General features: G+C 40.4%; 2 long non-coding RNA genes across 2 annotated transcripts; both read left to right on the top strand.

Moving 5' to 3' along the window:
* Positions 1–272: 272 nt before the first annotated feature.
* Positions 273–3,108, top strand: LOC132107354 (uncharacterized). The gene is made up of 4 exons (XR_009424289.1): positions 273–341; positions 2,336–2,532; positions 2,625–2,857; positions 3,025–3,108. It is a non-coding gene; the product is annotated as an uncharacterized LOC132107354 (long non-coding RNA).
* Positions 3,109–6,635: 3,527 nt separating this feature from the next.
* Positions 6,636–8,451, top strand: LOC132107353 (uncharacterized). Its single transcript, XR_009424288.1, has 6 exons — positions 6,636–6,661; positions 6,748–6,904; positions 7,353–7,400; positions 7,872–7,997; positions 8,090–8,257; positions 8,339–8,451. It is a non-coding gene; the product is annotated as an uncharacterized LOC132107353 (long non-coding RNA).
* Positions 8,452–13,587: the final 5,136 nt, after the last annotated feature.

Here is a 13,587-nt window from a genome sequence, read left to right as displayed (position 1 = left end):
TAAAAAATTAACAAATTGTAAAAAAAAATTATGTTTTTTTTTTAAATGTTACAATGTTATATCATAATGTTATTGTTGTTTTACTTCCTTCTTTTATCTCATTTTACAATTACATTCATTTCGCAATCCGTCCCTTTGCGCCACCTGGCGGTAGTTTCGCGAATGATTTTAACACGCGAGTGAATTACCGCCGCGGTAAGCCCCAGATAGGATGGCCACCTACTGTACAAATGGCAGACATTGCAAATTTTTTAAGAAAACTAGTCAATGATGTGGATAGTGGTTCAAATTCTCATGCCCCAGACCGACCAACTCCAGGAGGACATATAACGCCGTGGACGGTAAGAAAAGTTGCTTATCTCTTTTCTTAAATTTTGTAGTTCGTCTGTATGCTCATGTGTTTGTACACATATGACTTATGCAAATATTATTACATATAATTTGACGTGATAAATCACATTACCCATTTAAAACGAGGCATTTGTCGCGACGCGTACGGTGTAACTTAGGTATTGTTTTAGTCAGACACCCGCCTCATCCTGGCCTAGTCTCACACACACAGGCGCGCATAAAACCAATGTTGCTAACGAAGCACCTTTGTCACTTTATTTTTTGCGCTTTTTGCGTAAGCCTTAGCTTTACATCCAGATGAAAAATATCGCCAATATCGGTCTTGCTCTCCCAGTACAGGATCGTCTCTGTGTTGATCATCTCGTCGGTGTTTTGGCCGGGAGAAGCTGTACATTGCCCGCAGCTGATTCGTTTGTCGTTTGTTTCGATGCTGCGCTCTGCTTTAAAATTTACAAAATTATATAGCCGCTCTTTAACCTTGGTGTATGGTGATTTTTGTCAGATCATGTCACAGTTATAAATCATGATTTTAGCAGGTCAGTGAAAGTGATTGCTGGTATAATGGGTCGCGTTTATTCACTATTTATATTGTTCTGTTAAAACAGAAAATCAAAAATGCCTTTATTGGGGATTCAGTTTATTATTAAATATAGTATGTGACAATTTAGAGAGAAGAATGACGTCACGAATATTATCACCTGACACCCTTCTAAATGTAATAAAGAAGGGGATTTAAGAAAACTACACTTATGTATAAAATATTTTTTTTAAAAAACACAGAAGTCCTGGACTATCCTTTACAATATGTACTGTAAATTAAAGGAGCTCTAAGCGATATCACGCGTTTTTAGGCCAAAACATTTTGTCACAGCAAACTTCTCACTATTTGCTAGCTGCCTGTCCCCTGAACACACTGTAAAAAAACAGTTGACAGCCCATGCTCCACAAGGGGCAAGAAAAACAAAACAAACTGGGCTAATCCGCAGCACGAAACATAGCAAACTGTTCCAGCCAATAACCGACAAGAAGGATTTAAGGGTGGGGTTTGGGGGGTTAGTGCATGGATGAGGAGGAGGGGAGGGTCTAGCTAGAGTTTTGTTTGACAATACTTTGAACGTCAACAAGAAGTGACGTCACCCAACATCGCTTAGATCACCTTTAAATGAGCATCAGCAACCACCACTTTCTTTAACAGCTGATCCTGTATTGTTTTTCATAGGCAAAAAAACTACATGAAAAATATGTTCCGTATGTTCAGATTGGTTAATACAGACGTGGTTTCACAGATAAGGTCAAAATAAGGTCAAAAATCAGTTTTGCACACTGTACATTTGAAGAAGCTTTTTTGTTTTTTGCCCAACATGACCTCAGTCATCATCAAACTGAAGCACAATCGTCTTTGCAGGTGATATTTACTTGCACAGTACCTGATAGATAGCCTGGTAATACCAAACTCTGCTACTTCTCTTTGCTTCGTAGACAGTGTCTGGCATATCATAATTGAAAAACGTTTTCTTTCTCGCGGTGCGCTTTCTTTCAGGGCGCTTGTCTGAAGTTTAAAATCATTGGTTACCCGTAAGCCAATCACATAATCCCATCACGGCTCTCAGCCCGCCCTCTGTTCGTTGATTGGCCGGCTGTTTTCAGGCCGAAGGAAAACGGAAAGCTATGATGCTTTCTCAGACTGAGTACAGAAGCGAAATGAAATTGAGCGGAAGTATGAAGTCTGACGTAGTCAGGCTACCTGATAGAGTCGCTTATACTGAAACACTGATATAGGAGATGGGGAGTAGTTTCAGACGCAGTTGTAGTCTCACAAATTCCTGTGGGATATCTATGTTGGTCTATTAAGGTCTATACAGTACAAAAACTTCTGTCATGTTTTTTCAACTTTATTTTTTAAAATAGCTGCAGTTTAAACAAAGCATTTTTAAAATCTCATTGTTATGGGTTGTTTACATGGACATTGTTTTCAAATTTACAGTTGAAGTAAATAGACTTTTCGCAAGCTATGGAGCAGAAGCCAGCATGAGACCTTTAAGTCGTCGTAGTCATTCTACAAGACCTCGCAGTAGCTTCACAAGAGTTTTCTGCTGCTTAAGTAGAATGACACAAAGTGTTGCACCAACAAAGTTTGAAAGGGAGGAAAGGGACTTGGAGAGAAAAAGGTTACATTTTTTGGTGGGTATTGTGTAAGTTTTTGTTTATAGACAAAAGTTTTTAAACAAAAGTTTTGCCTCTAAAAATGTTGCTTTATCTTTTCCTTTTTACAGGTGATGAAAACAATGCAGAAGATTTAAAAAACTACATTCTAGCAACATATCCAAAACTTGGTGACTGTGGGGGATTTGAGATTTTAAAAACATCAGGCATGACTCGATCTAGGAATCTGGTGGTGTTGCCTTGCCTAAACACAGGGTACACAATTAAGACTCTAAAAGAAAATATGGGACATGCTGTCATCTACAAATGTCCTATGCAAAAAGACATAGAACTGTCCAGTTCTGTAAGTTTTTTTTTTTTTTTTTTTTACTACAGTAAATTACTTATTTGCTAAATTCTATGCTTATTACATTTTAGGCAACATGTTTTTATCATAATGTACTAAGTTTATTTGTTTTATTACTTTCATTTACAGTTTTCTAAAATTCTGAGATTGCTTTTTAATTTAAGGTTGTCTGTGAATCTCCCATGCTTGGGCCAATGGAGAGATTTATTACCTGTGAAAAACAGTTCAATTTCAATGAAATGAAAGTTTTAGCCTAAGGCCTAGTCCACACGGACACGGGTATTTTTATAACCGGAGTTTTTCCTCCTGCGTTTAAAAAAAAAATTCCGTCCACACGAAAACGCCAAAACATGCTATCAAGCGCTGTCAAGAGCATGCCACACCAGCAGGCGGCGATATAACCCAAATTGTAAAGTCACCTTGGCCAATCAGAAGCAGTCAGCAGCGCACAATCTGACGTCAAACACAACGGATAACGGCGCACACTCTTACGTCGCAAGGCAAAATCCCCGGTTTTACTGTCCACACGACAACACTGCAACCGGCGTTTCTGAAAATGCTCACCCTGGCCGTAGTTTTCAAAAATGTTCGGTTTCGGTGCCCTGAAACTGCGTTTTCGTGTGGACGAAAGGCCGAACCGCATAAAAAAAGTCACGGTTATAAAAATAACCGTGTCCGTGTGGACAGGGCCTAAGTTCTGCCAGGAAGACTCAATTACTTTGTCACTAATTACCTTCATCATTATCCAATCACGTCTTTATACTTTGGTATAAAAGATCGTACTTACACATGTTTGAGTTCGCAGATGCAGACGCGATAACAACCACAGATTCCGACGCGATTGTTCCTTGCTCAAGCTGTCGCGTTTATTGATTTACTCGCTATAGTTAAGTTTGTGTCGCGTTTCAAAAAGGGGGTTTCTCGGAAGAATTCACATTCTAGGGGCTATGTTTGACATTATTGGGGTCACCTCAAACCCCGGACAGGAATAGCAACCCGCAGCAAAAAAAAAAAAAAAAAAAAAAGGTCTTGGCAACGCCGGTGCTTTCCGAGATGTCGCGTCAGTGCTGCTTGGGTCTCAACACCTGAAAGGACTTTGGTCTCAAGCAACAAATATTTCATCTGCACGAATGAAGTCACTCCGGACCAGCAGACAGAATCAAGGCTGCCGGTCTCTTTCGGCATCTCGCCTCCATCACTTCATCAGTCTACAGCATTATAAGTATCGTTTTTGTTCTATGCACTTGTGGCATTTGGGCATTAATTTTATTCTCTGCAAGGCTTTATACTCACACGTTCAAGATAAAGCACTGGGCGTTTTGTGCTTGTTTATCTAGCAGACTCGCACTGCATAATGTTGATCATAGTGCATGCAATGTTTTGAATAACTCCTTCGTAATGAGACATTTTAAGGCTTGTAATAAAAGCTACAATCTTTTATACTGATAAGGATCGTTCGCATTTCTGTAAAAATATGCTTCGTCTAGCACACTTAAGATTTGTTGTTTTAATCCTATGCTATCTTTGTTTATTCAGTCATTGTTTCATTTTCGTCTATTCCTGAATGCTTCGTTCTGGAATGGGATTCTATGGCTGCAGATGCAGAGAACCGCTGCTCTCACCTCATCTTTACACGGCTTACTCTTGGACTAGCGCCATTATGAACACTGGATCTATCAAGCTGATGTGTATATGGACCCTTTCATTTGAGTCGTAGGTAAGATTCAGTGCTCAGTAGGCATCTTAAGTCCATGTGACACGGAAGTTGCTGCTGACTTTATTTCAGAGTAGTGACATATCTCCAGTTTAAACCGAATATTAATAGCAGGCATGGTTTGTTTGCGCTCCTGGTCTCCGTCTCACTCATTGCAAACTAATGGCTGGAGGGGTGTGTTAAGGAATGTTCTGCACATGCTGTCAAACTGACGTCATCAGAAAAACTATGCATTACAGAGTGGAATGTCCAGATTTCGATAAAGATTACGAAGACAAACAATGATTTATTGTTTACATCAAGATTAGCAACCTGTGCTAGTAAGTTTAAGTCAATTTCGATTTTATGCGGACTTTAAGCTGCAATCTAGGCTTGTTTATTTCGCGCATCTACTGGCGTTGGTTCATTCTGTCTCTCATACCATCGACTTACCCGGATCCTTCAATCTGCCCTCTGTTAGCAGACATAATACTAACTAAACGACTACACTCAAAGCCTACACGTCTGCATGGTCCGCTTTCTAATGTTTTTCCTTCCAAATTTCTGTTTTACCTATTCTAATTTCGACCGTTTGCTCCTTTCTCGTCTTTAATTTGAAAAATCGCAGTCTTAAAATTTCTCTATTCGCAGACTCCTTGCCGGCATCCAATTCTACGCTAAATTTTATAATCCTAATTTTCAAAGCCTTTTTCTGAATATTCCGTTCGATTACTACTTAAGGGGTTAGCTAAATCTCCCAACAAAATTAAAGCCAACGTCTGCCTATTACCCTGCCCATATTGCAAAAATTAATTACTTCCGTCCGCTACGGCCTTCTTTCTAAGTACCTCAATATTCTTCTCGAGGCAGTGTTTTATCTGCCTTGTACGGGTTTATGCGTCCAGGGGAATTCACTTCAGAAACTAATAAATTTGATCCTGCTCGTGGCATTTCCTTTTCAGATCTACGATTCGGACCTAAATTCTTCACACTCTTCCTTAAGCACTCCAAACCGATGCGCAAGGTTCTGGTGCTACCTTAACAATTTAAAAATCAATAATTTCTGTCCCTTCTCAGCCACGGTGAAATTCCTCAAAATCCGACCTAGAACTTCCAAAAAACACACCGCTCTTTACTTTACCTAACGGAGCACCCCTTTCCAAGGCCTGTTTTAGAACTCACTTAACCGCTGTTCTCAAAGCTGCAGTCTATCCCCCCTCTCTCTATACCAGCCATTATTCAGAATTGGGCCAGCTACTTCAGCAGCTGAACGAGGAATCTCTACGTCAGCTATTAAGATCATGGGCAGATGGTCTTCCTCAGTGTTCGAATCATACATCAGACCTGACCACTCTCGAAGCTCAGCAAGCTCTCCTGTAACAAATCAGGTAAATTCATGCAATTACTGGTGGTGGTGTTACTAGCGGTATATAAAAAAAAAAAAAAAACTATCTGTATGGTCTATTGAGGCCTGTCTGCGTCTGGCCTATCGTTGCTATTTCTGTATGGTCTATCGAGGCCTGTCCATGTCTGGCTATCATGGCTATTTTTTTTGTACGATCTATCAAGGCCTGTCTGTGTCTGCCTATTGTGGCTGTCTGCATCTGGCCTATCGTGGCTATTTCTGTACGGTCTATCGAGACCTGTCTGTGTCTGCCTATCGTGGCTATTTCTGTATGGTATATCAAGGCCTGTACATGTCTGAAATAAAACTTATTTATACAATAAAAAAAAAATCATTTAAACATAGGCATATGAGGTTTAATCTAACGTTATCATACTGATCATGCTAACGCTCTCTTTATATCTTCCAGGAACCTTAGTATTCACAACTGGTTTGTATACTTTCATCTATTTATTTTGGGGGAAAGGCAGGCCCCGTCTGGTGGTTTCATAATCCACCTATTTTGGGGGGTCTGCTGCGCCCCTGCCTTCGTCTTCAGGCAGGAAATGCAGGTCCGCTACCCTCGGATTGCAAACCATGGATGGGGCCTTCCGCCAAAGAAGTTTATAATTATGCTTGCTGAGTTGTCAATAAATGTATGCTTCGTACGTTTTATCTCCCAAGTCTTTCTGGTAGAACTTAAGGTTCACATTGAGAGCTGCAGGTATGGAGAACATTGACTGGTCATAATCTTGATTTAATATTCCGTTTCTTATTAGGGAAACAAAATTTAATTTCATGTTTTTGAAGGCCTATGACTTAATGTTCCAATCACCTGCCACCAACATTAGAGAACGAACACCTAAATGCACAGACTTCAGACAGTGATTCACTCATCAACCAGTCACCCACTGAGGAAAATACTGACCAACTGTTCATCGATTTAACAGATGAAAAAACGGACATGGTAAATTTCAAGTTTGCATTGTTAAGAGCTTGTGCTACAATCAAACATTTTCTTCTGCCATAATTTCAGTTTGTAGGTTCACAATATTAGCATTTCAAAACGCTTCTTATTTTTCTAAAAAAAAAAAAAAAAAAATTTGCTTCTTGTTGTATATAATGTTCATCGAACTGAAGAAGAGAGTGGTTTTGTGGATCATCCACATTTATTTGGTACAGGTTTTATGGTAGATGCTCTTAGTAGTGTCTTTAATATTTCTTAATTCCAAAATATTGCCAGGAATCTTTAAGTGAATGGCGGAGGATGCGTGAGGAGCAGAATGATGAATCTAATCAGTCTTTGATAGCAGATAAAGCCAAAGTATGTAGGGTAAACTTTATAACAGACATCCTCTGATGACATTTTGTAATCTTTCTGTCTGCATTACAATATGAATTTTAATTTGTTTCAGGAACTGCAGAAGATGAAGAGCGAAGAATCTGAGAATAGACGCAGAAAGGTAAGTCGAAGTTGAGGAAATCAGGATGTTGCTGCCTTTTTAAGACATTATATATTTACTTGTAATGACTTTTGTGTATTTGCGTAGCAGATGCTTAGAAGATATCAAAGCAAATTACAAGCTGAAGAATTCTACAAAAGTATCATCATAGAGAAAATAATACTAGGGCTTTAATTCAGAGTTAATAGGTTAGTCAGAAAAAATATAGATTAAACTTGGACAGACATGCACATGTGCAAAACATTGTTGCTGTTTTTCCTTATTCCATGTTTTTGAGCTCTTTGGATAGTTATTAAAAGATCATTTAGGCATTGAGGGAAAGGGAGTGATTAAAAGTCCTGGTAATTGATTTTATTACACGTTGTGACAGTGCTACAAGGCACCGCACACCGAGACAAAAAAAGATAAAAAAAGACTTGTGTTTTGTTTACTATTACAGTTTGATTTTGAAACTTGCCTGCATTATTTTAGGCTATAGATGAGAGACGAGCGCGAATCGCAAGTTTACCTGAACTTGCTCATGGTGTGCCACTAAAAGTAAAATATCCAAGTGGCTTAATGAGGACCAGGAAATTTATTTTAAGTGAATCAATTAAGGTTGGTAAGGTTTATTTTATTTTATAGTTGTTGTTTTTTTTTTGGTGTGCAAAGTCTTCTGTGTTTAAATGTGAAATAATCCAAATGTCTAGGCACTGTTTGACTTCGTTGGAGAGGTGGAGGACGCTACAGAATGGTTCCATATTCAGGAAGCCTTATCACCACCACTTAGAAATGACCTATGTAGAACCATTTTTTAAAGAAATATCAGAGGGCCAACCACACTTTTTGTCCAGTGGATTGCCTCCGAAGACGCAGAGGTAGATTTACAAAGCGTTTCTTTTTTTTCTTTTTTCAAATCTTTCAAAGCTTGTCATTTACTGTTTTATGTAATTCATCAGTTTATGCAGACCATTCTTGCACCTGATGGTAATGACAACCATAATAAAGATGATTATAATTCTGGGACTGTCAGCCCATTGGATCAACCTAGCACCTCTAATGAGCATCTGGCATCATTCTCCCCTCATTCAGAGCAGGAAGAGACTGTCCAGAAGTGTGAATTAAAATGATATAGTACCAGTTAACCCATAGTCCCCTCTATACCTGTATCCCATTTGATATACAATGTTATCATTAGAATTCATAATAATATTCTTTTCCAGGACCAACCTTCAAACAATACTGAGTCTCCTTTCAGCCAAGATAGATGATGATAGTCCCACTAGTAATCAGATCAATGTTGTAAGGGATTATAAAGGCAATACCCACAACATACTGAGAAGCACTGTTCAGGCTTTTAGTCGGCGACGATTTAACCTTCGGAGCTCGACTGGATGTGATTTTTGTTGATGATACAAAAGCGGCAGAGGGGGCTGTGGACGGTGGTGGTCCAACTAGAGAGTACCTCAGATTGCTCCTTGAGGATGTCCAACAGTTTAGCATATTTGTGGGCCTTGAAAATAGTTAGAGGTTGCGGCTTCACAGTGAAGGTAAGCATATGAACTAAAGGTCTTATTTGAAATGATTTCATAACATTAAGTCATTGTAGTTAATTAAAATATTTTGGTAATTTTCTTTACAGCTTTGCACAAAGGTCTCTACAGGCAGATATCTCAAATGATATCAGTTTGTATAATTCATGGAGGAATGGGGCCACATTTCTTTTCAAAAAAGCTCTTTCTCCAAGTTTGTGGTAAACCCACCCGTCCTGCAACCTTGGATGAAGTAGATGATGAGACCTTTAAAGAAATGCTTTGCAAAGTAAGTATTTTTCTCAAACTGCAGTGAGCAAAATTTGGAAGTTATGCTGGAAGCAACCTGGTCTCACAGAATTCCGTGAAATGTCCACGAGCCCTTAACTCAAAATCCGTAAAACCATCACTGAATTACCCCAAATTCCGTGACGCGGCCACGGATATATCTCCAACGCAAGTCAATGACACTGACCTCCCATGGTCCACACACGGATACCCGTTTTAATGACGGAGTACAGAACTCGCTCAACGGACGTGCTTTCTCATTTGGAAATGCAACATTTGAAGTATTTGTTTCTTTTCCAACATCAAATGCCATAATGACGTTAACAAGACAGTTATTGTAGTTATTGCATTGTCCTGTCATCATAAAAAATCCGTTTGTTTCAGTTAGCCTAACCAAAGTCCCGTGATAGCACCACGGACCTCAACAACCTGACCTCACTCACTGGATGTTGTAACGTTGCTGGCTTGTTTAGGAACTTATAAGCTTTTGGTCGACTCTGTTGCAATGGCATGTAATTAACTTGACATTTTTTCTCGTCCTGTCATCATAAAATCCAGTTTGATGGCGTTTTACACACATTTTGGCTATAGTCAGAACTAAAATCTGTGATAGGAGCACGGAGTGAGTCTGTGCTGAGATCACGGATAACTCTAACGCAAGTCAATGGCACTCATCTTCCGTGGTCCACACACGGCAACCCAGTCTCACGGCAGTTTGGATTTGGTCACGTAATTTAATCTATTTATTCGTGGCAGGGACACGTTTATTTCGTGATTGCAGCACGTTTTTTAAACTAATGCATTTCAGTTGGAGGCATCTTTCGTGCATCAGCACGATATTTTCTGATTAATTATTATTTTATTTTTTTTCCACAGGACAACAGAAGAAACTCACTGAAACTTAAAAAAAAATCTGAGCTTAACTTACTGTAACAGAACTGAGCAACATACTGTATTGCTGGTGACAAAAACACATATTAAAACTTTTTTTGCTGTAAAATGCGCAATGGTTCTTTTTTTTACTTTTTTTATTGATTTTTATTTTTTTCATAGGCCTAGATTTTTTTTTAAATTACAGAATTCAATATCAAGTCCTTGACACATAACTGTAACACATTTTCACATTTAGAAACAATATAGTTTAAATAAAAAGAACCAAAAAAAAAAAAAAATACAAATAAATAAACTAGCAGAGATAGGCCTACAGATCTTTTTTTGTAGCTGTAGGCATTAGTTGTGCCTATTAACGCTCGGCTGGATTGCGATTTAGCTCTAGTTATGAGGACTATAAATGCGGTTGGTGTACGTCACCTGTGAGGGCATTGCACATGATGTCATGTCATTGTTGTTGTTCCGGCGTGGTGTGCAAGAGCTGGAGAGGTAAGATCTGCTGGTTAGCGACTCTGTTGCAAATGATTCCTGTGGCACTGGGTGATGTGGACTTTTCTTTTTTTGTTGTAGTGGACAGCGGAACTAATCTGCATATACTCGGCAGCGCTCGTTGTTGTGCGAACTTCTAGAGAAGCGGATGAGTTTCGTGGTTCTTTAATGACGTGTTGTTCAGGTGTGTTTAATGCCTGTTTAAGGTTATGGTGGGTTGTTCGTCGTCATTGTCGTTCACTGAACGCTTTAATCAGAAGTCCGGTTTAACCTACGACTGCTGAGTGACTACAAACTTACTGCATGCTGCTGTTTTGCTTAACTTCACGGATATACGAACGCTGAGTGACCACAAACTTACTAGCCCACGTGCTGCTCTACTGTGTAGCCTTATTGACTAGCGTCATTGCGACATCTCCGACCTCGAAGGCACCAATAACGTTAACCTTTCTCTTTCATTCTATGAGAATTGGTGTGGATGTTTTCATTACCCGGGATTTGATTTTGGGTGCTCAGAATGTAAAGAGCTGTATTTAAAGTGGCTTTTGATGCTCATTATTCTTAGTCATCACTGTTCATTGTTGTTTTGATTTAAGCTTCCCTTTCTTTTTTTTTTTGTCTATTTATTATTATATGAATGTGTGTGGTTTTTTTTTTTAATTCTTTTTAGCTCAAGTGCGGTCTTTGTGGCCCGGTACGAGTTAAACTAACACCTGGTCTGTATTTTCCTGAGGCTGTCTAGGATATCTAGTTATCCAATTGTTCTCATGAGAGTACCTTGATTTAAGTGGTGAACGTGTAAAATTCAACAATGTTGTGAGGTGCCGATCATCTGGAATGTATCTGTCTATGACGAGGATGCCTGTTATCATACTGGTTTGAGACGAACATTGTGCATTTGGGTCAAACAGTGGTTTTTGTGTATTTCTTTTTCTGGTTTTCGTGGTGTATGAGTCTGATGTGTGTTCTTTATTGTAGGCCTGGGCGGCAAGGAAACTAAGGGCGGCAGCCCTCCTCATCTTGGTGGTGGTATTTTGGAGTGATTGCTGTGCCACCCGGAGGTGTGTGTGACTGAGTGCAGTGTGAGTGCACGTGTGTTTGTGGTTTTCTTTGTTTCTTTCTTTTTAGGAGAATAGAGAGGCCCCTTGGGTTGAGGGACTTGGCTGCCGTCCCCAATTTCCGTCGCCAGGAGCGTCTAATTTTGTATATCCTTTTTGTTGATGGTGGTTTTCTTTCTTTGTGATTGTTTGGATCATTTTAATCAATAAAAGTGATTTTACTGTTTGTACCTCACCCATGTCTCATGCCTGACTCCAGCTGATACGAGCCTGTGAGCCTTGTGTGCTCCTAATAGGTTAAGGGCGATTCCCTGGTAAAAAGCCCCCAGGGTGGCGTAGTTGGTCTATTTATTTTGTGTTCCTGTTCTAAGAGCTCGGTCGCCACATCTGGCATAGTCGGCAGGGTTTCGGTTGTGTGGTCAAAGGTTGAGACAAGGGTGTAAAGTTGTTTGTTGTTGTATTTTTCTTTTTGTATAACGGTGGTGACCGGTTCATGAGTATTTTCTTGGGCCCCTAGGGTAAGTAAATCCTCTGCTAAATTATGAAGGATGAGTTACAAGTAATGAGGGATTTAATAGCCAAATTGAAGGCCGATAATGAGAGACTGTTGCAGGAGCGGCAACCAGTTGGGTTGTCTGATCCTGGAACAGCCTCTTCTAGCATAGTACCACCAATTATACCACAGTTAGTCGGAGCTGGTGCTGCGGTGACTGAGAGACTGGTGTTTATACCACGAGACAGACGCTGTCCTAAATTTAGTTGTACCGGTGGTGTCCGTATTAATGAGTGGGTAGAAGAAGCCTAAGTATGTATGCGCGTACGTAATATTTATCTTGTAGATCAAGCTTTCTTTCTGTTTGACCGTCTTGAAGGCGAAGCTCGTGAAGAGATAAAGTATTGGCCAGAAATTGAGAAAAATTATCCTATTAAAATTTATTTCAGCAATGCGTGAAGTGTACGGATGTTCCGAGTCGTACGTTGCTTTACAAGAAGCCTTTTTTTCTCGGAAGCAGCAGACAGGTGAGACATTGCTAGAATTTTCCCTAGCCCTGATGAGCCTACTAGAGAAAGTGAAAGATCGGTCGCCACACGCTATTACCAACGCTGATGTTGTCGTACGGGATCAATTTGTCGAGTACGTGTCAGATAATGCTCTTCGTAGAGAGCTCAAGCAGCTTATTCGACGACAGCCCACCATGACATTGTTGGAGGTTCGGGGGGAGGCAATTACAAGGGGGGGCTAGTTCAGGTTCGAGTCATGGGAACCAATCAGTTGAGTTGAGGGAGCTACGGGAATTGTTGCAGCATCAACAACAGCAGATAAATCAGCTCACGCAAGCCCTTGCCCATAACCAATCACCCCGTTTTCACCATCAATACTCTCGTTCAGATCAGTTGATTTGCAGGCGTTGTCAGCAACCGGGCCATTTTGCTCGGGAGTGCAATGGGGAACGCCGCCCCCCTTGCCCTCCACCTAGGTCTTCTGCTGTCCCTTCGGCTTCCGAGTGTTTTCAGCAACAGTTCGAACCATGGGGCCAGGATCACTTGCAATCGTGCCGTTGGCTACAGCTCCGAGCGGCTAATGGGCTTGAAATTCCATATATCGGTTATATGGAATTGGACATTGAGTTTTGCGGTAAGGTACTCTCTAACTGCGGGGTGCTGGTGGTCCGGAATCCTCCTGGTGACTGGAGTGCTGACGTTCCTGGTATTTTGGGGATGAATGTACTCAGTCGCTGCTATAGGGAGCTTTTCGGGCAACACGGATCCGCCTTGTTTGAATTACCGTTTGTGACACGTGACCCTAGTATTACGCAGGCATTTCAGGACTGCCAAAGGGCAACTCGAGTTTCCAACCGGGGGGGTGATGTAAGGGTTCGGGGGCGTAAGGTGTGTCGCATTCCAGGGGGCACCATGAAGCTAGTTGCAGCGACTTGTTCGGCGTCGTAT

Source organism: Carassius carassius, chromosome 27 (genome assembly GCF_963082965.1).
Source record: "Carassius carassius chromosome 27, fCarCar2.1, whole genome shotgun sequence".
Lineage (NCBI taxonomy): Eukaryota > Metazoa > Chordata > Actinopteri > Cypriniformes > Cyprinidae > Carassius > Carassius carassius.
The sequence above is the reverse complement of the archived record's forward strand: the minus strand, read 5'-3'. Positions and strand labels throughout refer to the sequence as shown.